Source organism: Dendrobates tinctorius, unplaced genomic scaffold (assembly GCF_039654945.1).
Source record: "Dendrobates tinctorius isolate UK_male_01 unplaced genomic scaffold, ASM3965494v1 ptg000016l, whole genome shotgun sequence".
In the NCBI taxonomy this organism is placed as follows: Eukaryota; Metazoa; Chordata; class Amphibia; order Anura; family Dendrobatidae; genus Dendrobates; species Dendrobates tinctorius.
Window position 1 is genome coordinate 7,893,334 of NW_027361684.1, and position 25,383 is coordinate 7,918,716.

At 43.1% G+C, this 25,383-nt stretch overlaps 1 protein-coding gene across 5 annotated transcripts in view; it reads right to left on the reverse strand.

The window, feature by feature from the left end:
• The window catches only part of SPECC1 (sperm antigen with calponin homology and coiled-coil domains 1), a 490,142-nt gene that overhangs the window by 358,622 nt on the left and 106,137 nt on the right, over positions 1–25,383 (reverse strand). For 4 of the 5 annotated variants that reach the window (XM_073565376.1, XM_073565374.1, XM_073565380.1 and 1 more), the window contains exon 2: positions 3,453–3,981. The exons of the other annotated variant lie outside the window; for it this stretch is intronic. The gene's annotated coding sequence lies outside the window, so the exon portion shown is untranslated. The remainder of the gene's footprint in view (positions 1–3,452; positions 3,982–25,383) is intronic. 5 annotated transcript variants of the gene reach the window in all.

Here is a 25,383-nt window from a genome sequence, read left to right on the forward strand (position 1 = left end):
TTTGTAAGTTGTTTTTTCCGTCTCTCCGGATCTCTGCTTTCAGGTTTATGTACACATCCATTTAATGACTATATGCACAAATCATATACCGGTAATTAGAGCCAAAGAAAATACTAATTCTGAAAGTTTTGGAAAGTCTTTCCTAATTCTTTCATAGGGAAATCCTTCTTAAATATAACTTGAGCAACTTTAATTGCCAATAAAGAAATATTTCTGCATTGATATATTCCAATGTCGAAACTGAAACTAGCAAAAAAAAAAAAAACAACACACACTGTGTATCCCCCAAAATTAAGACAAAACCATGAGTACGAGTATTAAAGCAGCAAGAAAAAAACCCACTAGAATATGAATTTAGGGTAATTAAACTCATAGATTAACACCATGAACAAAAAGACGGTTAAATAGATAACCAAAGAGTATATATTAAAACCAAAGATACATTAGAAACAAAAACACTACTGGACACTAAATAATGTAGATGTCACACAGTACAACATAAAGCATAGTAAAAATGCTTGTGATGTCAAATAAATCTACAGAGGCATGACAGCGTTACTTACATGAAATTAGATTGTACAAGAATGCACAACGCACCAACACACGTTTCGTCTTAGTACTTCATCAGGAGGCATGCGAGAACCAGTATGCCAGAATAAATATGTACCATCAACCCCATAGCTGTTGTAAAAATGGTTATTTAGCAAAGTCCAAATTTAAATTTTAGGATCTTTTCTGCAACTTTGACCATGAACTTCCTCCCATTTGCCCAGGGTATATCAGCTGAACCAATGGCGATAAGCAGATTATGGGATGGCTTCAATTAAAAAAGTGGGAGTCTTGAGACCTTTAAGAGAACCTGTTCACATGCTTTTGTAATGTAAATAAATATATGAAGGCAATACGGAATAAATTGATTCCTCTGGTGAAGAAATTCTCTTTTTGTTGTTTTTAATCGCAATTTGAAGTTTTCTGCTGATTAGATTTCAGTGCACTGGGGCTGGACTGTGCACTGGGTCTTCTCCCCTCCCTGTCTGTGATTCCCCTGCCCCTCCGCCTGCCTCTAGTCTGTGAATGAGCAGTCAATGCTGAGATTTCACACAGAGGAGGCCGGTTATTCGTAAACTGAAGGAATGCGGAGGGGCCGGGGAATCACAGATGGGGATGGGAGAAGTCCGGCCCCTGTGCACCGAAATCTAATCCGCAGAAAACTTCAAATTGTGACTAAAGAACAAAAATGAAGATTTCTTCAGCTAAGGAATCAATTTAATCAGTATTGCAGCCCCATCGCAGCCACCTCTTTATTTTACATTAAAAAAACATGCCGACAGGTTCTCTTCAAATGAACTTAAATTGGAACTGACTGATGGCTGTGCATGAAAACCTTTGCTACAGTTTAATATTCCAAGAATAATTTGCCTGGTTCCAGACTGCACATTAGCTCCAGTCTTCATGATATGTGTAGTCATTTGGTGCTTACAAGCTTGGATGTTCAAGTAACTCTTTGTAGTCATATTTAAACAAGAAACTGCAGAACATGGACACAAGCCACCGGTGTTATGAATGGGTCACCGAGGAGGAAAAAAGCAACACAACGCTAAGTCTCAGAAAACCTGAGAGGTTGGTAACTATGCAGACTGCAGAGCCCTGGTTTTAACACACAACTAGAAGCAGTCGTGGAGCGTGCCTACGGTGGTCCTGGACGCCTCGTCACAACCGGAGAGCTAAATAAGCCTAAAGTAAGAAAAGAGGAAAACTAATTCCCCAGAGCAGACCCCAAAGGAAAGACAGCCCCCCACATGTATTGACGGTGAAGCAAGATGAAAACACAAACAAAGGCAGAAAAATAGGCTGAGCAAACTAACTTGAAAGGACAGGAAAGGAAAGATACTGTCTGCAATCTGCCAAAAAACCCTACCAAAAATAATGTCCAACACTTCTGATAACAAAATTAACCCTGAAGTCACTAGACTTCTCCCACTATATCAGCACTCTGGAATATTCTGAGACAGAGCAAAAAGAGGCCAATCTAATAAAGGACAAAAAGGCAAATTGGCAAATACAGATAAATAAGAGTGGAAATTCAGCACAGCCCAGCCGAGCTGGCTGACCACACAAAAACTGAGTTGACCAACAAGAGCAAGTGTGAACATTAGCAAAAAACAAACTTAACTTGAGATGACTGGAGTAGAGCTGAAGTCCAAGACCTGAGAAACAGACTGAATCACCAGCAACAGGATAGGGCGTTGGCTGTCTTATATCCAGTCTAATACTCCAGAGATCCAATCACTATCCTCCTCGTCAGGTGGCAGACCATTATCAATTAAACTAACCTCACTACCTCCTGTCACTACCAGAGGGAGAACGGAAGGAGAACTCCCAGCTGGTGGAGCAGAAAATGAGCTCATAACACACCGGCATATATGTGATAGGCATTTTATAAATTAATCTCTAGGTGTCTTCCTTTATTAATCCAGGCAATGTAATTACAAATAAAAAGGCCTCCAGGTGTAAAAACACAACACTATACATTTTTTTATGATCTGAGAGCATGCAATGCAAGACTATGTTCACACTGTTGTTTTCTGGGCCTTTCTGATATGTTAGGGTATGTTTTCACAGGCCGTATTACATCTGGATTTGCCGTGGGTTGAACACTGCGTACAGCCGCAGCGTTTCATCCGCAGCGTCCAGATGTTACAGCATAGCGGAGGGGATTTTATGAAATCCCGTCTCCACTATGGGTCCTAATTCACGGGTGACACACCTGGGAAACCGGACATGCGGCGCGTCTTTTTAGACCGCAGGATGTCTGTTTACTGTGCAGAGACGCTAAGTCTCCGCAAGGTAAATAACCCAGTCTATGTATGCGATGCGTTGATACCGCTTGTGTTCAATGCGCACATGTGGTATCACCGCGTGTACAGGAGGGGGCGGGGCTTTGGGCGGAGCGGGGTTTCTGCTCCGTCCAAAGCACAAAGAATGTGCTACTTAGAAACTCAACCTTATGCAGCAACATTAGAAACATTTTAGCTGTAAAAAAAAACAAAAAAAACAAAAACACAGAAACCCCAACAAACCCTATTAAAGTCAAAGGGTAATATAGCATCATATATATTTGAAAATCACATCAATAACACAACCTGAAGACCCAAGAATAAAAGGTAGGCGGCAAAAGCAACCACAATAGTAAAATATATAAATTTTTTAGAATGTAATATTAAAAGGCCCTTTTAACTGACAAAGAAAAATGACATCTGTATCTCCAAGAAGAAATTCTGGCAGCGCAGCACGGATTATTAATTACCATTTAGACATGCTGCTATATTTAGTTGCTCTGTGCAAGGACAGAGATTTTACCCTGTGCCACATATGAAGCCGCTATTCATCCTCCTCAATGTCAAACACTCAGGGAACAAATCAGGATGAAGATGCAACATTTAAATACTTACAAATACTTCTTGTAGAATATTCTATTTTTCCAAAGGCTATCTGCTCCTTCGTCTCGCTGTCAGCATGTGTACACCAGACTGAGTATTTCAGTGTTTTCTGTTCTTCATATAGAGGAAAACCACAGTTCAGTTAGAAGCAGGCTGCTTGAGCAATGATTCACATACGGAAGCAAGCTGGCTTCACTAGTTCTCTGGCACGCGGCGGCGTACACAACAGGCAGGCTAATGTAGGGGAAAAAATGAATATTTCTTCTGTATCCTCAGGTTTCCTCAATCTGAGACACCGATCAGGCTAAATTCACTGATGGCTGCGTCAGTAGGAGTATTGCACGTTGTAGATTGCTGGGAGTTGTAGTGGCACCAACAGTACAGTGCTACTTTATATAATTTTGATCCAGAGCTTACACAGGCTATGCAGAAAGTGTATGTTTTATTTCATTAGGGGTTGGTCTTATACCGCCTTGCTTTGGGTAATGAGACAGCTTGCTTCATCCAAAACTTTATGCCACTGTTCTGTCTTCAATTCAAACTATGTAGAAAAAAGACAAAATATCAGCTCACCATAGTTGTCATCAATACTGGAAACCAAAATCAGTGCAGGGAAAAGGACACTTGTCCAGCACCCATCTGTACAGTAGTATCACGAAGAAGAAGAAAAAAAAAACCCAGCACCGAAAAATATATATGAAAAACAGAAAATTTTCAGTATGCGAGATGTACAACCAACATAATATTTATTGCAACTGGCCATGTAAATAACATACTGTACAAAAATTAATAAATCCCTTAAGGGTACGTTTCCACATACTGTAATGTCTGCGCTTTGGACGGAGCGGAAACCCCACTCTGCCCAAAGCCCCACCCCCTTCTGTCCGCGCAGTGATTCCAGATGTGCTCATTAAACACATCCGGAATTGCCGCAGCGTATCCATAGAGTAGGCTGTTTACCTTGCGGAGACCGGTCTAAAAATGATGCGCCGCATGTCCTGTTTAGCGGGTGTGTCACCAGCGTAATTGGAAGTAATTGGAAGCATAGTGGAGATGGGATTTCATAACATCCCCTCCACTATGCTGTAACAGCTGGCCGCTGCGGATTAAACTATGCAGCTGTACGCAGGGTTCAATCTGCAGCAAATGCTGAATGTTTCCGCTACGCGGAAACATGTCCTAATAGTGTATGTTATGTTGTTGGTATTGCTGACTTAGGAGTCTACTTTTTAACAAATATTTGCATTTATAACCACCACACTTGAAGGAGAACTTCAAATCCAACCAGGTTCGATTCCGTGGCGGATTGCTCGAAAAAAAGACTGGGAGAAATAGATTGTCCGATATTAGGAGCTTTCTTGGCAACACATCTGACACCTTCAGAAAGAATATCTTGCAATTTCTCATCCTGATATAGGATGGGAATATATTTGAGTGTAAGCTTGGGAATATCCAAATGGTCAATACTCTAATGAGCTGAAAAAGAAATACACTGTGGGGTATCAGAGACATGGGCAGCACGGTGGCTCAGTGGATAGCACTGGAGTCCTGGGTTCGAATCCCACCAAGGACAACATCTGCAAGGAGTTTGTATGTTCTCCCCGTGTTTGCGTGGGTTTCCTCTGGGTTCTCCGGTTTCCTCCCACATTCCAAAGACATACTGATAGGGAATTTAGATTGTGAGCCCCATCGGGGACAGTGATGATGTGCGCAAACTGTAAAGCGCTGCGGAATATGTTAGCGCTATATAAAAATAAAGATTATTATTATTATGGGTGCTTGTCAGTGAGTCTACCAAGAGAGACTTCAGAGTTTTATTGGCTGTAACAGACTTTGATCCATTAAGGGTGGTAGATTTATAGTCCCTTTTTAAGAAGACATCTTTACTACGTGCACATTCCTTCTCATAAGAAGATGTAGTGGAACATGCAGAGCGTGCTCTAATATATTATACTAATTTAATGTCCATTAGTTGATATTGGAGAGACACACACAAGAATAAAGGGAAATGAGGCTCAGAGTGTACGTAAATCAATAAATAAAATACATAACGAAGACGTATAGACTAATATGGGGTACATGGGCAACATGGTGGCTCAGTGGTTAGCACTGCAACCTTGCAGCACTGGGGTCAAATCCCACCAAGAGCAACATTTGCAAGGAGTTTGTGTGTTCTCCCGCTATTTGCATGGCTTTACTCCGGGTACTCTGGTTTCCCCCCACACTCCAAAGACATACTGATAGGGAATCTAGATTGTGAGCCCCATCGGGGACAGTGATAATAATGTCTGTAAAGCGCTGTGGAAATAATAACGCTATATAAGCGAGTAAAATAAAGATAGTATACATGGGCCCAATATATTATTTGCATTTCTTTTAAGGCACCTTTCTTTTTTTGCCTTCTGGTATTCGTTGTTTGTTTTTTTTGTTGTTGTTTTTTTTTTTGCGCTAAATTCTTAAAAATGGTGAACATTGATAATGAATTTCACTAGAGATAATAAATGCTCTTTAAGGTCTTCAACGTTTATTGGAACGGTTAGTGCAAAATGTCACGTGTTCCACTAAAATATCCCAAAATTTGAACAAAAAAAAAAATTTCAGGCATACATAAAATCACTCCTTTACGACTGGAGAACATGTGTCCAAAATGTTATGACTTTTTAAAACGTTACAATTGATGATTGGCTGAAAACATCTGGAAGTTTCAACACTGCACACAATGCCAAACATAAAAAAATGCAAACAAACATCCAAAATAATCTTTAAAAATGGTGCAAAGTACAAGAATAAGGAACAAATAAAAAAAAGCTGAAAAACACCAAAAACTAGACAGGCCCTGATTCATAAGTAATAGATGCATACTGTACTGTATGTGTCAATATACGTAGACCCTCCAGATAAACCACATACCAAATTACATGTAACTTTTGTTTCTTTTGAGGAAAATCAATTTTCTCAAAAAATTTTCTCTTTTTATTTTAAAACGTTTAAAAAGTTCTTTAATGATTTTACGAATAATTTTGTCTTTGTTGCTGAGATAAGGCCAAATACTATAATGTACATCCGTGTCCGCTTGTAAGATGTCACATGCTACTTGTAACGAGAGAAGTGCAGCATGAGAGAAGAATGGTTTAATCGCTGTCCATATGTGCTCTTATTATACACTACAGAGGGGAGAGCCCTAGAAAACAAACGATGTCTTCTGTAGTGAGTTTTCAAGCTTTTTTGGTACCAAAAAAAATGCAGCATCATACAGTTCTATAAAATCCCATCCACTTTGCTGGAAATCTCATAACCACTGTGCTTTTTTACACTGCGTAAATTGATCTGCTGTGCAATTGAAATCAGCAACCTGTCAGTTTCTCTAAAAAAAAAACCCACTCAAAAAAACATAAGTAACCATAGCTGAAGAATAAGACATGGACCGCACAAGCAAAATTCAGTTATCTAAAGCCGCTAGGCAAAAGCTTACAAAATTGATCATGAGGTTCTTAGTTTAATATTCTGATCAGACTGCATGAAGTCCACTAATGTCACCGTGAAACTCTCAGTCAGGCCCTAGCCTAAAAGGTGCAGCACCATGCGCCGACCACCATTGGGGTGACCTGATGCTCCACAGCACCCAGACTGCAAGTCAAAGCTCCCTGGCTCCAGATAATCACCCCACAAGCACAACACCACAGCAGCAATAGCCACCACACCAATACCAAGTGAGTAGATCTAAAAACCTCACCTTCCACATGTTCTCAAACTGTGAGCGGAGAGCAACAACAAAAAAAATAGGTAGAACCCCTATTGCCGTCTCTAGCTAATTTAAAAAACCTGGGTCAAATGGGAAATGGGAGGAGTGATAGTTGATAGTACCAAGTATAAAAAAAAGAAAAAAAAAACATGAATACCATAGCTGAAGAAAAAGACATCCAAAAATCATATATTGATCTAAAGCCTTTAGGCTAGGAAAAAGTTGGAGACCCACTGAAAGGTTGGTAGTAACTTCATACAGTCTGACCAGAATATTAAACTAAGAACCTCATGTTCAGTTTTGTAAATTTTTGCCTAGCGGCATTAGATCAATGTATGATTTTTGCATGTGCAGTCCATGTCTTTCTCTACAGTCTACAGCTATGATATTTTATATGGTCTATTTTTTTTTTTTTTCTTTTGTTTTGTTTTACTTGGACCAGCACCCCTCACGTGTGGCTCAGGCTTTTTAAAATTAGCAGGAGATTGAAAGAGGAGTTCTGCCTAATTTTGCTCCCCATTCACAGCGTGAAAACATGTGGAAGGTGAGGTTTTCAGCTCCTTTCACTTGGTGTTGGTGCTGGGTGGTGGCCATTGTCTCTGTGCCCGATGAGTGATGTGGCCTGAAGTCATGGTGCACTGTTCGTGATGGTGGTTTCGCATGTCACTGCACCTTAAGCAGGGCCGGTTTTAGACAAAGTGGGGCCCTAGGCAAAAGTTTAAAGTGGGGCCCCAAATGTTAACATTGTATAACCACACATTTAGGTTACATTACATGAGCAGGAAGTGGATAGAGGTGGCAGAGGGGCCTGGAGCCAGTGCTGGCACTGTGGCCCCCATATTCAGGGGCCTTATATCGGTCAATGGGTCTGCCACTATTAGCATTACACAGGAGCGTGGCTAGGATCAGAAAAGATTGGAGGGCCAGGCCCCAAGACAAAAAGTTGTCCCCCAACCCCCTCTTAATTTTTTTTTAACACTGCAGATAACACAGCAGGGCTCCCAACTGTCCTGGATCCAGCAGAACAGTCCTGATTTTGACACTCCCACCCGATATCCAGGCCGAGATTGCAGTTTTCCCGCACTGCGAATCAGCCACCACGCCCACCTGTCATTTCAGAAGGGGCTGTGTACCGATCGCCATACAATTCCCTCTATGCATAGCACACTCCAGAACAGAAGCCCTCCCCGGCTCATGTGACCAGTCACATGACTCTGACCTCATCTTATGTAACACCAGAGATAGCAGTAATAACTCTTGGAGAACAGATAATCTAGTAGATGTCACCTGCAGTCCTATGTAACACCACAGATAGTCTTACTCTGAAACGCTATGGCTATGTTCACATGCATTTTTTTCAGTAGCCAAAACCTGTTCAATTGGCAGTAAAAATGTTACGTTCAAAACACCTGTTTTTCAGCTTGTTTTCTGGGGTTATTTACACTTTTCTCAGCTTTTTTTAAAGTGAGGATGATTGCTTTGTCTACAGTATGTTTAAGGCCACGTTCACACGTTGAGTATTCGGTCAGTATTTCACATCAGTATGTGCAAGTCAAAACCAGGAGGGTGAGAAATCCAGAAGTGGTGACCTGTTTCTGTTATACTTTTCCTCTGATTGTTCCACTGCTGTTTCTGCATTACAAATCCTGATGTGAAATACTGACCAAATACTGAACGTGTGAATGACACTTAATAGTTTAATTCACCAAAACCATTTAAAAAATTGCAGCAAAAAATACCGATGCAATATCTGCAGCTTTCTTTTTTATTCTTTCATTGCTTTCTAAAGGTGAAAACACACTGAAAGAAGTGACACGTTGTAGATTTAAAAAGTGCTACAGTTCTGAAATTCAGTCAGAAAAAAATCAAGCGCATGCAGGAGATTTCGGAAATCTCATATGTTTTGCTGGCACTTTAAAAAGCCGCTCTTGGCCACGTTCATATGCAGAATTTCTGCAGCTTTTTCTTCTGCAAATAAGAAGCTTACAGCATTTTACAGCACAAGCAAAGACTGAGATTTTCAGAGATCTCCCGCACACCCTTTTATTTTCTCCTGACTGAATTTCACAACTGCAGCGTTCTTTAAATCTGCAGCGTCACTTCTTTCAGCAATTTTTTGCACCCGTAGAAAGCAATGAAAAAGTTTTAGAAAATCTCACCCCTACCATGTACTGGACGCAGTGATTTCGCACGGTTCAGTGACCACATGTGGAATCACCTGCGTTCAAAAGATGGCAGCAGTTTAGACGGAGCACAAGTCCGCTACGTTCAAAGTGCTGCCATTTCCGGATCGTCTGCACATACCCTAAAAAATGGGCATTTTGAAAGCAGTGTTTTTACTGCCAAGAGAGCCAGCTTTAACATAGTAACATAGTTTTGACGGCTGAAGGAAGACCTTATGTCCATCTAGTTCAGCCTATTTTTAGTGCAGCTGTTCTGCATTGTTGATCCTGGGGAAGGCAAAAAACCCACAGAGTAGAAGCCAATTTTCTCCATAGGGAAAAAAATTCCTTCCCCTAAGCTGCGTCAACCATCTACCTTTAATATTATGTTATTCGTATCCTTCTATACTGTTACTCACAAGAAAAGCACCCATTCCTTTCTTAAATTCATTCAGTGAGTTGGCCATCACCACTTCCTCAGGAAGAGAATTCCAGAGCCTCACTGCTCTTACCGTGAAGAACCCTCTTTTATGCTGGTGCAGAAATTGTCTTTCCTCCAAACGAAGAGAATGCCCCATTGTTCTTGTCACAGTCCTTGGTACAAACAGTTCATTGGAGAGATCTCTGTATTGCCCTCTGATATACTTGTACATATATATTAAGTCTCCCCTAAGTCTTCTCTTTTATAGAGTAATTAGACCTAATTTTGATAACCTTTCTGGATATTGTAGTAAACCAACTCCATTTATCATTTTAGTAGCCCGCCTTTGAACCCTTTCAAGTTCAGTAATGTCTTTCTTGAGCACCGGCGTACAAAATTGCACACAATACTCCAAGTGTGGTCTGACGAGTGATTTGTACAGAGGGAGAATTATGTTTTCATCTCGTGTCCCCAGGCATCTTCTAATGCATCCCATGACCCTATTTGCTTTGGTGGCAGCTGCCTGACACTGGGCACTCCAATTTAGCTTCTTATTGACTAAGATGCCTAAGTCTTTTTCCATGTCTGATTTCCCCAGCAGTTTCCCATTTAGTAAGTAATTGTAGCATCTGTTTCTCCTTCCCATGTGCATAACCTTACACTTATCTGTGTTAAACCTCATTTGCCATTTTTCAGCCCAATTCTCCAATTTACTCAAATCTGTCTGTAGTTGCAAACTGTCCTCCTTTGTGTTAACTACCTTACATAGTTTTGCATCATCTGCAAATACTGATATTTTACTGTGTAAGCCATCCACTAGATCATTAATAATTTTTTGGCTGCAAAAAAAAAAGGCACCAAAAACGCTGATTCCTATGCAAACCTGTACTAGTACTATATATATGTATGGTTTACCCTTGTTATTTCACATGGGAATTCATTTATTTCTATATCATAAATCCCCTGATTCAGCAGACAATATCCTTGTCATGTCATCCAGACAGTAGTGACAGGAGGTCGCCCTGTCACATTACAAGCAGTGATAAGTGACTGTGGTCAGAGCTGATGCTGATCGCTGCTGTATGTGGCTGTGAATCCTGATCCTACAGCAATCAGCACAGAGCTCTGGGACCAGAGTGAGTAAATCACTGCACTTTGACCTGATATTGCTGCTCTTACCAGGTTCTGTGGCTTCACTTAGGCATATCCATTCTCAGGTCAGTGCTAGGAGCAGCCATGACACAGGAGGAGACATAGAGCTGCAGTCATCTGCTGTGCTGTAATCGGACCCTCCCCCTCACTCTCAACTTTTAACCTAACTGCAGGGAGAGACAGGGGGGCTCAAGGGTCTTTGCGAGAGACACTCCAAGACTTCAGAGCAATGCACAGCGTTATTCACTGCTGTACACCCTCTGGGCACTTCATAAATGGACTGCAGATGCAGGGGGCCCCCTTTGTAGGTGGGGGCCCCAGGCATCTGCCTGGTCTGCCTGGTCCAAATGCAGGCCCTGACCTTAAGACAAGGAAAAAGTTAGAGGACCCACTGAGAAGTTCTCTGTGATGTGGTAGAGGCTACATACAGTCTGATCAGAATGTTAAACTAAAAACCTCATGTCCAGTTTTGTAAATTTTTGCCTAGCGGCATTAGATGTATGAGTTTTGGAGGTGCGGTCCGTGTCTTTTTCTGCACGCATAGTCAAAAACACAAGTCACCTAATTTACCTAATAGGTGCAGAAAATCGGCAACATCAAATACTCAACGTCGTGGGAATATAACCTTAGACGGTAAATATGAAATACTAACGTCCAACCAAACCACATAAAATAAAGCTATAACCTGTCCATAATGACTGTATTCTGCAGCTCTGACATAAAAGCTTGTGTTGGGTTGAGCACAGATCATGAATATGACATTTGCCAGTTTTAACCTAAGAAAAAAAATTCAATACAGTATGTTTTGGAGACTGGAAATAACCATACTTCTTTATAGAAAGGACGAACACCCATAAGTGCACTTTTAAAATGTTCCATTTCAATACATTAATTCTGCACAGGATGCACTGAGAATGAAATGGCTTTGTTTTCCATAGCTCTTTCCATTAGTCACTATAGATATGTCAATAGTAATATGGCAGTAATATTTTTTATGAGCCCCTGCATGTAGTATATGGAGCACTTTACTACAGAGGCCAATTTTTAAAAAGACAAATCCAGGTTTACTGGGCTCAGAGCTCATCACTGACATGATGTGGATCTTTATTTACTTAGCATTGAATTTAAATGGTAAGGCTGGAGTCACACTAACCTGCGCAAAATACGGTCCGTAGTTTACTGGCGTAATACGGATGAATGTCCCCTAAATAGTGCTCCGTAGGTCATCCGTAAGCCAGGTGCGGTCGCGTATTTTGCGCATGTCAGCATCCGTATGTAATCCGTATGGCGAGATTTTCTCGCAGCCTTGCAAAATGGACATTTAACGGTTTTGAGGCCTACTAACTATTTAAAACATTGGCCTGCACTGTATTTATTGGCTCAGGAACAGGTGGCAGCCTCCATTCTGTCCATTTGTCACCTTGCCTTCACTAGGTGTGTTGCTGTGGTATGTGCAGCACGTCAGACAGTCTGACTTTCAACACAACTGAGCAGGTTCTCTTCAACTGGCTTTTGTCATGGTGCTTTGGCCAACCATACCCTGTGATAGTGGATCCGCGGAGGAGGAGACGCATGTGGGTACATCCACTTTTGAGGCAACGACTCACAAGAGGTCCTTTTCACCGCCTCTATTAGTCTCTGTGGGAGCATCCTGTCAAATTCTACCAATACTGTCGCATGAGCCTTGAAACATTTGATCTACTCTTGGAGACAGTGCGCCCTGGGATAACCTTTCAGGATACAAGGATGCGCAAAGCTATATCTGCAGAGGAGCGACTTGTACTCACAATACGGTATGTAGTACACAACCACATTCTCTATATTCATGATGTGTTGGGCAAAGTTTGAATTTTTGCCTTCATGGAGTAAGTTTTAGGCCCTCATCTTAGTCCACATATGTTTCAACTTACAGACACGAATGTTGGGTGGAATATGGACTGAATATCACTTACTCATTGTGCAAAGCAAGATGTGTGTGTTCTGGCATAGTCAGGTCAATATGTCTTGAAATATGGACAAGACTATATCAAGTCGTCATGCCCGAGGTCAGGATGGAAGACTGGTTGAGGATATCAAGGGACTTTGAGGAAGAATGCCAGTTTCCAAATGGTATTGGGGCCCTTGATGGCAAACATATCCGGGGGCGTAATCCGCCGAACTCTGGCTCCCAATTCTTCGATTATAAACAATACTTTTCTGTTGTACTGTTGGCTCAGGCCGACCCTCAATACAAGTTTATAATTGTTGACATTGGGGCCTATGGAAGGACGGGAGACTCTAGAGTCTTCAATTCTTCCATTATGGCTCGGCGGCTACGCACCAACCATTTTGATCTACCACCACCACGCCAGCTACCAGGCTCCACTCAAGAATCTGTCCCTTATGGTCTTGTGGCAGATGATGCCTTTCAGTTAACGCGCAATGTCATGAGGCTATATCCCCGGCGCAACCTTCACCACAGGCGCAGGATATGTAACTTGCGCCTATCACGTGCTCGGCGACTGGTGGAGTGTTCCTTTGGCATTCTTTGTGCCAAATGGCGGCTACTCCAGTCTGCCATTCAGCTGAGTGAACAAAATGTTAATGAAGTAGTGAAAGCCTGTGTGGTACTTTATAACTTCACCAGGATACATGATTGTTCCCCTCTGCTGGTGTTGTGCATAGGCCGGACAATGTGTGTAGGGTGAGACCACCTATCAACCATCAACGTAGACCGATCTCTGGCCTCAATGTGCGTGATCATTTCACTAATTACTTTATGGCACCTCAGGGGGAACCTTCTTGGCAAGAGCATGCTGGATCTATGTTGGCAATGTTGGTTTGATGTGTGTCAAAATATATATATTTCTACCCCTTCTGAATCTCTGACTGTTCCTTTGATTTGGTAAGCGTATTTTGATATGGGTTTGGACAATTAAGACAGAGACGTAAAGTGTAGTTGGCCAATTTTTACTTTTGCCTTTTTTGTGCTTTTTTTTTAAGTTTGTAAGGCAAACATATTTTTGCCCTATGAAAAACTTGGGCAATGGCCCAAATTGGGCTTTTGGCATATTTCAACACTGTTGTACAAACAAAATTAGAAACATATCCTACAACATACATAGTGCAATTACAACATTGCAACTGAACACATTTGGAATACAAAGTTAAAAAGAGGAGTTATCCATCATCAAAATGAGCTACACAAGATAATGCTAACATTTATTATGAATGTTTGCAGATCATATTAATAAGCCACCACGACAGGCAAGGCTACCTTACGCGTTTCTGACACATATTACATGTCTGTAATAAACACAATATTTCACCGCACTATACTGGGAAAGTCAAAGGATCAAAATAGAAGACTGACTTGATAATACATAGAGCGTGATGGTCTTGAGGCTGTTTGCCTTGATTTTGGAATATAGCTAGCTGGCCTAAATTGAACTAAGAGAATATGGACAGCACGCCTTTTCTATGCATTTTCAAGTGAGTACTCTATTTTGATCCTTTTGACTTTGCCAGTATAGCCCCGTGAAATATTGTATTTTTTACAGACATGTAATATGTATCAGAAACACATAAGGTAGCCTTGCCTGTCATGGTGTCTTAATCATATGATTTGAAAACCGTCATAAGAAATGTTAGTATTATCTGTTTTAGCTCATGTTGCTGATGGATAAAACCTCTTTTTGACTTTGCCTTGGGATTTTAACCACCAGTTCAAACACACTGGACATCTCCTCCCATAAAAACAATTAACAACAGTCATATACAGTATGGGTTTACTAAGTCCATGTTTTAAGCCACTTATAAATTGTGGAATGTCGGGGAAGGAGAAGGCGGAGGAGCAGCCTGTGGTTGCTGCTGACTACTTTGAGCAACATCGCCCTGTGTGGGTGCATAATGTTGCCCATGCTGTTGGTAGTGACCTTCCTCCTGTGCTTGTTGGGGGTAGTGGCCATAATAATACTGATGCGGGGCATCTTGTTGGGGCGGGTAGGCCCGTGTCTCATACCCACCAATATAGCAATGTCGCCCCCAACCAGGTTGGGACCAGACTCCAACACTGGGTGGGACTAAGTGGCCATATTGGTGGGGTTGGCTAGAGCCAGAAATCTGTTGCTGGTGTTGGGAAGGTTGGGTAGGGGGAGGAAGGGGGTGAGGTGTAGGCCCACATATTAGAGGATGTTCGAACCCTGCTTGAGCAAGCATCTGTGTGGATGGTCTCATGCGCATTAGATTTCGGGGGGAAAGCTGCCACCTCTCCAGATATTCGAAAAGCTCATATGGGGTATTGGGGGGGGTGCTGGCATCAAGCAGGATCTGAAAACATCCCCTAATACGGAGCCTGACCTCACGGGTAAGGGCACGGAGATAAAGGGTGAGGCTACGTGAGTAGGCCTCCTCCCCATCATCTGGAGTTACTCTTGATAAACAATTGAGCATCCCTGTGTCCACATTGGTCCTGCTCTCTTGAACAGTGACCTGGCGCCTTCTTCGTGTTCGCCGGGACGTAACAGCAGCCTGTGGAGATGCCCTGATCTGGACAGTTGGGCTGCTGCTCAAGTTGCCCGGCTCTTCCAGGATGGGTGATGGGGCAGCAGCAGACCGTCCTGGTGGTGTTGTGTATTGGGAAGCCAATGGGTTGTCCTGTGATGACTCATCTTCTGCCATCCTTCTTGTAGGGGGAGAAGATGGGCCAGCCACCTCATCCCCTACAGGATCTATTATGGGCTCTGCCTCTGAGGCCGTTCTGCGATCCGTAAGGTTGGATTGAGTTCTGTTATGAAATAGAACAGAGGCAAAAATACATCAATATTTTTGGTCCTGTAAAGTATTTGTGTAATGTGGTGTGAGGTATCTACTTACGGTCTCAGATCCAGAATTGGGGCGAGGAAGGAGAGCCGGTCATAATATATGTATTTTCGTTTTACATATCCAGCATCCCCACTCCTGGACCGCTGCTGGCATTCCTGGCGGTACTGGTCCCGGATGCTTCGCCACCGTTTCATCACATCTTCCACTGCAATGTGACAGGAAATATTGTCAAAATCACATATTTGATAGGTCACATTTGCTACCAGTAGTCTAGGCATGGGGCCTTCTGGGGGTGTGCTTTCTACCCATGGTGGCATATGTAATTGGCCAGGTACACAGGGTCTCTTTAGCTACACTTAATAATTGTTTTGTCCAGGAGGATGAGAAGCTGTGGCCTAACCCCAAATTATGGCTGTGTGAAGCCACGTGTCACATCCAAATCTAACGGCCTCATGAGGCAAAAAGTACATGCACAGGAAGGGGGGGGTGCTGATTCTATATTCCTTTTTTTTGGGGCACTAAGGTTACTCATGTTTTGCGTTGTACTTATGAATTTTATGCTGCTCCTCACGTGGTCGGTCACCAAAGTCATGGTACATCTGGCGACAGATGCGCCTCCATGACGCTTCCTTTCTAGCCCGGTTTGCATAATTTGCATCGCGTTGGTCCCATATTTCTGGACGCTCCTGCACCAGGACAATGAGCATCTCCTCATTTATGTAAGTGGACGCCATGCTGCTGCTGTACTCCGTGGAGGCGTACTTCCTGGATGTCTGGAGCGGTTTTTGAGCTCATTTGCATGTCTAGGCTTCCTGATGATGGATTGGCCCATTTCCTGTCAGCAGCCAAAAGACCTGCGTATTGCTCGCAGGTCACACGTCTGGTCCGTGTGTAATCCGTATTTTTTGCGCACCCATAGACTTGCATTGGCGTACTACGGGCGTAGTACGCTGACAATCGCAGCATGCTGCGATTGGCACGGAGCGTAGAATGCGGATGAGAAATATACGGCTGGTGCGAGGGACCCCATAGAGAATCATTGGTCCGTGTGTAATGCATGCTTTTAGCGCCTCTCACTCGGCCGTATTCCTCGCCAGTGTGACCCCGGCCTTAGTCTCATCTCTGCCTTTAATCACTTAGACGAGAATAACTGCTTCTAGGTCCCATCCACCATTGGTGGTTTAAGAAAATAGCCAACCTCAGCTGTGCTGCGCAGGCTGCAAAACTCTAATTGAAATTAATAGGCGTTATGGAAGCAGCGTAGCACAAAGAGCCGGGCTGTCTGTAACTCCCGAGTTGCAGAAATAGCATAGCTTGCTTTGGTATTCTGTGTCTGTGTAACTCCCATAGAACTGAACAGGAGGCACAAACAGCGCAATGCAGCTGCGATTTGCATTTCTCGTAATCCCTTTCTGGTGGCCGACACCTAGAATCAGTAATTCCCAACCCAGCCATGAAAGGCAGAGATTGTCCACTACTCGTCTCGGACAACCCCCTTCTCAAGTGCTATATTCTTCCATGTAAAATAAAAAGAGCCTGTACTCCCCTCTGGTGCCAGCATAGTTCCAGCAACATGTGCGCTGGGTCTTCTAAGGCTCACGAGCGTGCAGTCAATCACTGACATTTGGAAAAAGTCAGAAAACAGCAGCAGCTCTCACTTCTTCCAGATGCCAGTTGCTTCTGAAGGAAGCGGGAGAAAAGTGGCCAATTAGTGGTTGCTGTTTAGCTGCAGGGCTCACGTGGCATAGCGTCACGCAAGCACCAGGAGACCCGGCACCAAAGTCACCGGAGGTGAGTACAGGCTGTTTTAATTTTACAAGAGGAAATCTAGCCATTGAGAAAGGGTTGTCCGAGTAGAGGAAAAGCCCTTTAAAGAACATCAGAACCCAGTTTAATTTAAACACAAACTGCTCAGTGGAAGACTAAATGCACAAAGTCTTGCTTCCGACATGCTTACCTGGATCAGAAAATGTAGCATGTTAAGGTATGTTCACTGGGCATTTTTCTCCGTTTTTTTTTTGTGGGTACGCGCATAAAAACGTCGGAAAACCACTATAAAAATTGCCCCATTCATTTATGTGGAAGAAGCATCGTTGTTCTAGTTTTTTTGGGCTTTTGAAAGTCATGTAAATGCTAGTCTTCATGCATTTTCCACTAGGAATAAACTCAATACTTTATAATACAAGTCAATGTCAGACCTGTGAAGACTCAGACGTCAAGGTTAGATTTCAGAAAGGCAGATTTTAAGGGATTCAGAAAGAGAATTGGAGGGATCCAATGGCTGGATATCCTTAAAGACAAAAATGTCCAGGAAGGATGGGAAATCTTGAAAAATGAAATTCTCAAAGCACAGTTGTTAACAATTCCGAAAAGAGGGAAGAATAGGAAGCATTTAAGGAAACCAGGATGGATGAACACAGAACTTAAGCACATGCTAAAAAGGAAGCAAAAAATGTTTATAAAATGGAAAGAAGGAGGCATATCTAAAGAAGAATATAATGCTGTCTGCAGAACCTGCAGGGCACAAATCAGAATAGCTAAAGCTGAAAATGAATTGAGGCTTGCAAGAGATGTCAAAAGCAATAATAAAGGATTTTGGGGATATGTCAAAAGTAAAAGAAAAGTCAAAGATGCTATAGGATTTTTACAGGATGAAAATGATGAAATGGTAAGACAGGATGTTGAGAAGGCTGAACTTTTAAATTCCTATTTTGCATCTGTTTTCTCTCAGAAAGGAAATGTAACATCAACTGTTATTCACTGTCCTATTAAGGGAATAGAAGAATCCAGGATATCTATAAACAGAAAGATAGTGAGGAAACACTTAGCTAACCTAAATGAATTCAAGTCTCCAGGTCCAGATGAATTACACCCCAGAGTACTGAAGGAGATAGCAGAAGAAATTTTTGAACCCCTCTCCATAATCTTTGAAAATTCTTGGAGAACAGGAGAAGTGCCAGAAGACTGGAGAAGAGCAAATGTTGTTCCTATCTTCAAAAAGGGGAAGAAGGTGGACCCAGGCAACTATAGGCCGGTGAGTCTGACTTCTATACCAGGAAAGATCTTTGAACAAATTATTAAACAACATGTATGTCAATACCTGGATAAGAATGAAGTGATTAAACAGAGTCAGCATGGGTTTGTAACTAATAAGTCATGTCAGACTAATTTAATTTCCTTCTATGACGGTATTACTGATTGGGTGGATCAAGGAAATGCTGTAGATATAGTATATCTTGACTTCAGCAAAGCATTTGACAAAGTCTCTCATGCAATCCTTATTGAAAAAATGACTAAGTATGGAATGGACAAGGCAACTGTTAGGTGGATTCATAACTGGCTTAGTGATCGGACCCAAAGAGTGGTCGTAAATGGCTGCACATCCAGTTGGAAGAATGTCTCAAGTGGGGTACCACAGGGCTCTGTCCTGGGCCCTGTATTGTTCAACATCTTTATCAACGATTTAGATGAAGGAATTGAGGGTAAACTGATAAAATTTGCTGATGACACAAAGCTAGGAGGGATAGCTAATACTAGAGAAGAGAGAGAGAGGATTCAAAAAGATTTAAATAAACTGGAGAAGTGGGCAGCAACTAACAGAATGGTTTTTAACAGGGAGAAATGCAAAGTACTACATCTGGGCAATAAAAATGAAAAAAGCATATATAGAATGGGAGGAATAGGGCTAAGTGACAGCACATGTGAAAAAGACTTGGGTATACTAATAGATCACAGACTGAATATGAGTCAACAGTGTGATGCAGCAGCAAAAAAGGCAAATGCAATTCTAGGATGTATTAACAGAAGCATACAGTCTAGATCACGTGAAGTAATTATTTCCCTCTACTCCTCTTTGGTCAGACCTCATCTGGAATATTGTGTCCAATTTTGGGCACCACATTTTAAAAAAGACATCAACAAACTGGAGCAAGTTCAGAAAAGAGCGACCAGAATGGTGACCGGTCTGCAAACCCTGTCTTATGAGGAAAGGTTGCAGGATTTGGGAATGTTTAGTTTGCAAAAGAGAAGACTGAGAGGAGACTTAATAGCTGTCTACAAATATCTAAAGGGCTGTCACATTGTAGAAGGATCAACTTTATTCTCATTTGCACAAGGAAAGACTAGAAGCAATGGGATGAAGCTGAATGGGAGGAGACACAGATTAGATATTAGAAAAAACTTTTTGACAGAGTGATCAATGAGTGGAACAGGCTGCCACGAGAAGTGGTGAGTTCTCCTTCAATGGAAGTCTTCAAACAGAGGCTGGACAGACATCTAACTGGGATGATTTAGCGAATCCTGCTTTGAGCAGGGGGTTGGACCAGATGGCCCAGGAGGTCCCTTCCAACTCTACGATTCTATGATTCTATGATTAATGGGAAGGATTAAAAGACACTCTGAAGATACCCGGAATTCTTTTTTAACGACTTGTGCAATCGACGGTATAACTTGGAAGCGTTAGCGTGCTATCTGTTGTCTTGATGGATATCACTCGTCTCCATATTGTTTCATGACACTCAGTACATGTCCAAATTTTTTTATTTTTTTTCCCCCCGAGTTGGTCTAAGGAAAAAAATCATAGCATGGACAATTTTCCTCTGCGAGTCAGATGACCCATGCGCATTCAACTTTATGGGTCCATGAAAAAATAGGACTGCACTTGGAAAACATCTGAGTGCGGTTCAATTTTCACAGACTGATATTATAGAGAAAGTGAAGAAACTTGTTTGTTTTTTTTGCTCTTACATCTGGACTTTGACTTGGCCATTCAAACACATGAATATACTTTGATCTAAACCATTCCATTGTAGCTCTGGCCAAATGTTTAGGGTCATTGTCCTGCAGGAAGGTGAACCTATGCCCCAGTCAATGGTTTAGATCAAAGGTCACGGGGTATGAATACTTTTTTCAAGCCACTGTACCTCTTGCTAAAAATCCTCTTCATTAGTGATGAGCGAGTATACTTGTTGCTCGTGTGTCCTCCGAGTATTTTGGCGTGCTCAGAGATTTAGTTTTCGTCGCCTCAGCTGCATGATTTGTGGCTGCTGGACAGCCTGAATACATGTGGAGATTCCCTATCAAACAGACATTCCTCACATGTATTCAGCCTGACCAGCAGTCGCAAATCATGCAGCTGCGTCGACAGAAACTAAATCTCCGAGGACGCCAAAATACTCAGAGGTCACCCAAGCAAAGAGTATACTCTTCAACCTTACATATGTAGAGATTTTTAATTTTATAGTGTTCTTCTTGCTGCCTGTGATAGAGATGGCTGGTTTTCTAGGCAAGGAGCACCCACTTGCAACCCCAATCAGGCCAACTTCGGTGACCCTGAACTCGTTCGATTCTCCAATCGCACTGCTGCATAGTTTGGGCCAGGAGCGCAGCCATGTCGTAGGTCTAAAATGTTGATTATCAGGGGGTGCCTGTCGGTTAGCAACTAGGAGGCAGAGGAGTTGTGCGCGCCAGAAGAATTAAGACTAGACAACCCTTTTTTATGCTTTATTATATTAAAATGTGACTTATTACAAATGGCTATAAAGGATATAGGCTTTATAGATCAAGAGCAAATATTTAGACCAGCAAATGAGTAACAGATGGCACATGTACGCCATTCATCCTATTCAAATACTGAAGTATTAGCTAAACATACAGCACTGTACACGATCCCTCAGATTTAAGCAATTTCATCGGTGATGCAAAAAGCAGTAAAATTACGTTTTCCAACAGTGGAAACCAAGAACGGAGTTCCAGCTTCCTGTATAAAGTTGTGTCCAAATCACTGGAGCTGTAAGAATCATCAGGAATAGAGTGGGGCTGATGGCGCCCCGGAGCACAACATCCTCATTTTAACCTATTTGTAGGTAAAAAAGCTTAATTTGTAATTATTGGTTAAAAAAATGCAGTAAATGTTTTATATGTAAAAAGAAAACCGAAGAAAAGAAGTTAAAACCTCCTGGAAACTACAAACACATATACATAGACTTATGGGAAAAAAGGGTAATGGAATGGCTTCTTTAAATCTCATATTTCATTTATAACAGAAGCCACAATGTTCTGCTGTACAGTATCTGTCCCTAAACAAATACCACTAGTACTATGAGGCTAAGTGCACACGCTGCGGATTGGTCTGCGGAACCGCAGGTAAAATGACCTGCGGATTGGCCCGCGGTTTTGCGGTTTATTACCTCTAAAATGGAAGAGATGGTAAACCGCAGAAGAATCCGCAGAAAAGAAGTCACATGTCATTTCTTTCTGCGGATTCAAAACCGCAGCTTTTCCGCAGTTAGAAATCCGCAGCATGTGCACAGCAGAATGTAAATCCCATAGATTTACATTGTACTGTACACTGTCTGCAGAACTGCTGCAGATCCGCTGCAGCCAAAACCGCAGCGGATCCGCAGCAAAAAACCGCAGCGTGTGCACATAGCCTAAGTAGTACAATGGCTCATACTGGGGTCTTCCAGGTTCCTCTGTTGTGTTAAACTCCTGGAGGTAAGCATAGCACTGAATGCAAATGTTGGAAGTGTGAATAGAGCCGAACATGAAGGAAGTTAGGTGTACGGAAAATGTACATCAGTCTTTATTTAGTCTTGAGAAGAGATGTCTAATTAGGACCCTTAATTAAAGGGTTATTCTCAAGATGGTAAGTTATCCCCTGGAGCTTGTGGAGCGCTCCGGCCAGGGTTATCGGGGTACTTGGCACCGGGCCCGTTGACCTCAATGGGAGTTGTCACGGAAGCTGTGACCCGGTCCATGGCCCTGGGGCTCCATGGCAAAAGGGGGTGCAAGAACAATGAAGCAGAATTGATGAATAGTTTGTGACGCCACCTGTGGTGCTCAGCAAGGGAGATGTTAAGCCGATGCTGCATTCAGATCCTCTGGGACTGGTGGTGTGCTGCAGCCAAGATGGTGAAGCTCCCCACAGGTGGAGCTGTAGTCCCAGGGCAGTGTGGATGTAGGGGTAGCTGAGAGGCGCGGGCAGTGTAGAAGCTGGTACCCAGATGTAGCGGTACCAGGTTTGTTGGCACAGGAATGAATGGAGGACAACTGGGCTTGTAGTTCCAAAGCTTTACTCACAGTCTGTTGTACACACCGGTGCCTGCCTCCGTACTGTGTCCTCCGGGTCAGAGGCTCAATCAACCTCCAGGCCAGATGGAATGCTCCCTTCCAACGCTCCGCCAACATGTACCTTTCTGAACGTCTCCTCTTATAGCACCTTTAAGTGTGAAGATCTCCTATTACTGAGTTACACTGGAGTTCCTCATGACAGATGTTCCCAAGAACTCTACTTGTACGGCAGACAGCTGTAGCCTGCTTCGGGGACTCCTTACTCCTGTATCCCGGCTCACTATCAATGTTGCTGTTGTGCCCAGTCTTAGATGGGAGTAGTGCATTTACAGCCCACTACTCCACCGGTGTCTGCTGCAGAACCATTAGTGTCCATACAACCTCGGGGACCGGGCCCCGGCCTTGCACTTAGAACTTCTAGGCAGGGTTCTTCCTCTAACCCACATCCTCTCTTCCCTTTTACTCCTACGTTCCGTACTAGTCTTTCCTTCTTATGGAAGATCAGGTTTCTGCTCCACGCCTTTCTCCTTCTTTCCTTTCCTGTGCCAGCTGGCTCAGATCACTGAGGCAGCTGCAGCACTCCTTCCTCCATCCCTCTCTCTGGGATCTTCCTTCCTCACTCCTCTCTGAGTGACTCTCCGACTGACTGACCTGAAATCCTACACCTTCCCGCTCTTTTATGTATTCTAAACTCCACCCGCCTCCCAGCACGTTTTGTGTTTCAAGCAGGGAACCACCAAAGGTGCTCTGCCACACTCCAAGCAGGGAGCCGCCATGTGGCTTTGCTGAACTACCGTGTTGTGTGGGATGAGAGTGTTGGAGTGTGGTTAGGAGCCTCCAACTCACCTGGATGGTGGGGTACCACACCTCAGGAGGAGGTGCAGTACCTCTGTGGCAACTGAACCCTCAGGGGCGCCACACTTGGGGGTTCGACCAGTGGGATCCCGATCAGTCCCTAGAACTTGGCTTTAGGACATGGTAAGGCTGGTTTCACATTAGCGCATTTTCAGCGCGCGCACGGCCGGGGGTAGCTCCGCCCCCGATCCGGCTCTCTGCCCGGCGTGCCCGCCCCTTGCTTGTAGCGCCGCCTCCTAGCGGACAGCGGCGCCTGCGATCGGCGCACCCTATCTTTAGCATAGGGTACGCAGATCGTGCGCAGGCCGTGCGCTAGTTGCGCTTTGACCTGCGCTGCGCACTTTTGATGGTGCGCCGTGCGCGCCAAAATCCGAAAAGTTTGATTTTGGCGCGCACGGCGCACCGTCAAAAGTGCGCAGCACAGGTCAAAGCGCAACTAGCGCACGGCCTGCGCACGATCTGCGCACCCTATGCTAAAGATAGGGTGCGCCGATCGCAGGCGCCGCTGTCCGCTAGTAGGCGGCGCTACAAGCAAGGGGCGGGCACGCCGGGCAGAGAGCCGGCTCGGGGGCGGAGCTACCCCCGGCCGTGCGTGCGCTGAAAATGCGCTAATGTGAAACCGGCCTAATCGTGCTCTGCAGTCTGTTTCTGTAAGAAAAAGCCAAGTACAGCATTCGGCTACTTCTGTCAAGTAGACAATGGGTAGTGCAGAGGTCCATCAGTCTCACCTCCGTTCCATCCAAGATGAGGCTCAGCAGAGCCCAGTTTCCAGAGCTCTGTTCTCCGCATCGTTGGGGATCTCAGCGGTTCACCCCCAAGAAGATACTCTTTTAACTTGTACAAGATTACAAAAAGGGGGCCAAACAAAAAATTTGATAAAAGCTGTTCCATGTGAAAATCCACTGAAAAGACTAGGGGGATTATTACCTTCATCTGGAGAAATAAAAAAGTACAATTCCCAAAAGAGACATGGCTTCTTTACCATTAAAGTTTAACTATTGATCTGAGGAATAGCAGAAGCTGGTCACAATGGCAACTGACAATGGGTTTCAAAAAGGCCTAGATGATTTCTTAAAAGAAAATAACAAATACTTACTGTATGTAAATGTATAATATTCTTGCTTGCAATGCTGATCCACTTGAGATCAGGAGGGAAAATGAGCTCTTTCAGGTCAGACTGTTTCATGCATTTCGGTTGTACCTATTCCCCTTTCTCGCTATCATCTCTCATCCCTTAGTTGAACGTGGTGGACAAGTCTATTTTCATTCGTACTATGTTACCCACATAATACAAAAAGTCTTTGCAACATTGAAAAATTCTACCACTTCCAAGAGATTTACCAAACTTACACATGCTTTACCCTACTCCTTATATAAACTTTCTCTGGAAACTTTTAGTCCTAAAGGAACGGTATATAGCAATATACATTCTACCCTAAAATTACAACATATGAACAAATAGACAACCCCAAGTGCATAGACAATGAGGTCATTTCCATGTATAAAAGAAGACATTCTCGTTCAGTACACTCATTTTAGTAGCCAGGCGGATTACTCTGGAGAGCCAATGATGTGTACTTTTTCCATTTTACTTGTCTAAAATGGTCATGCTGATTGATAAAAAAAAAATACAGATGTGAAAAGTTAATGCCCAGTTCCACCTTGATGACGTTTAAGAAAACTGGACACTTATCAGAATATATGGCAGTCATTTTACAGGAAATGTCCCACAGTCAC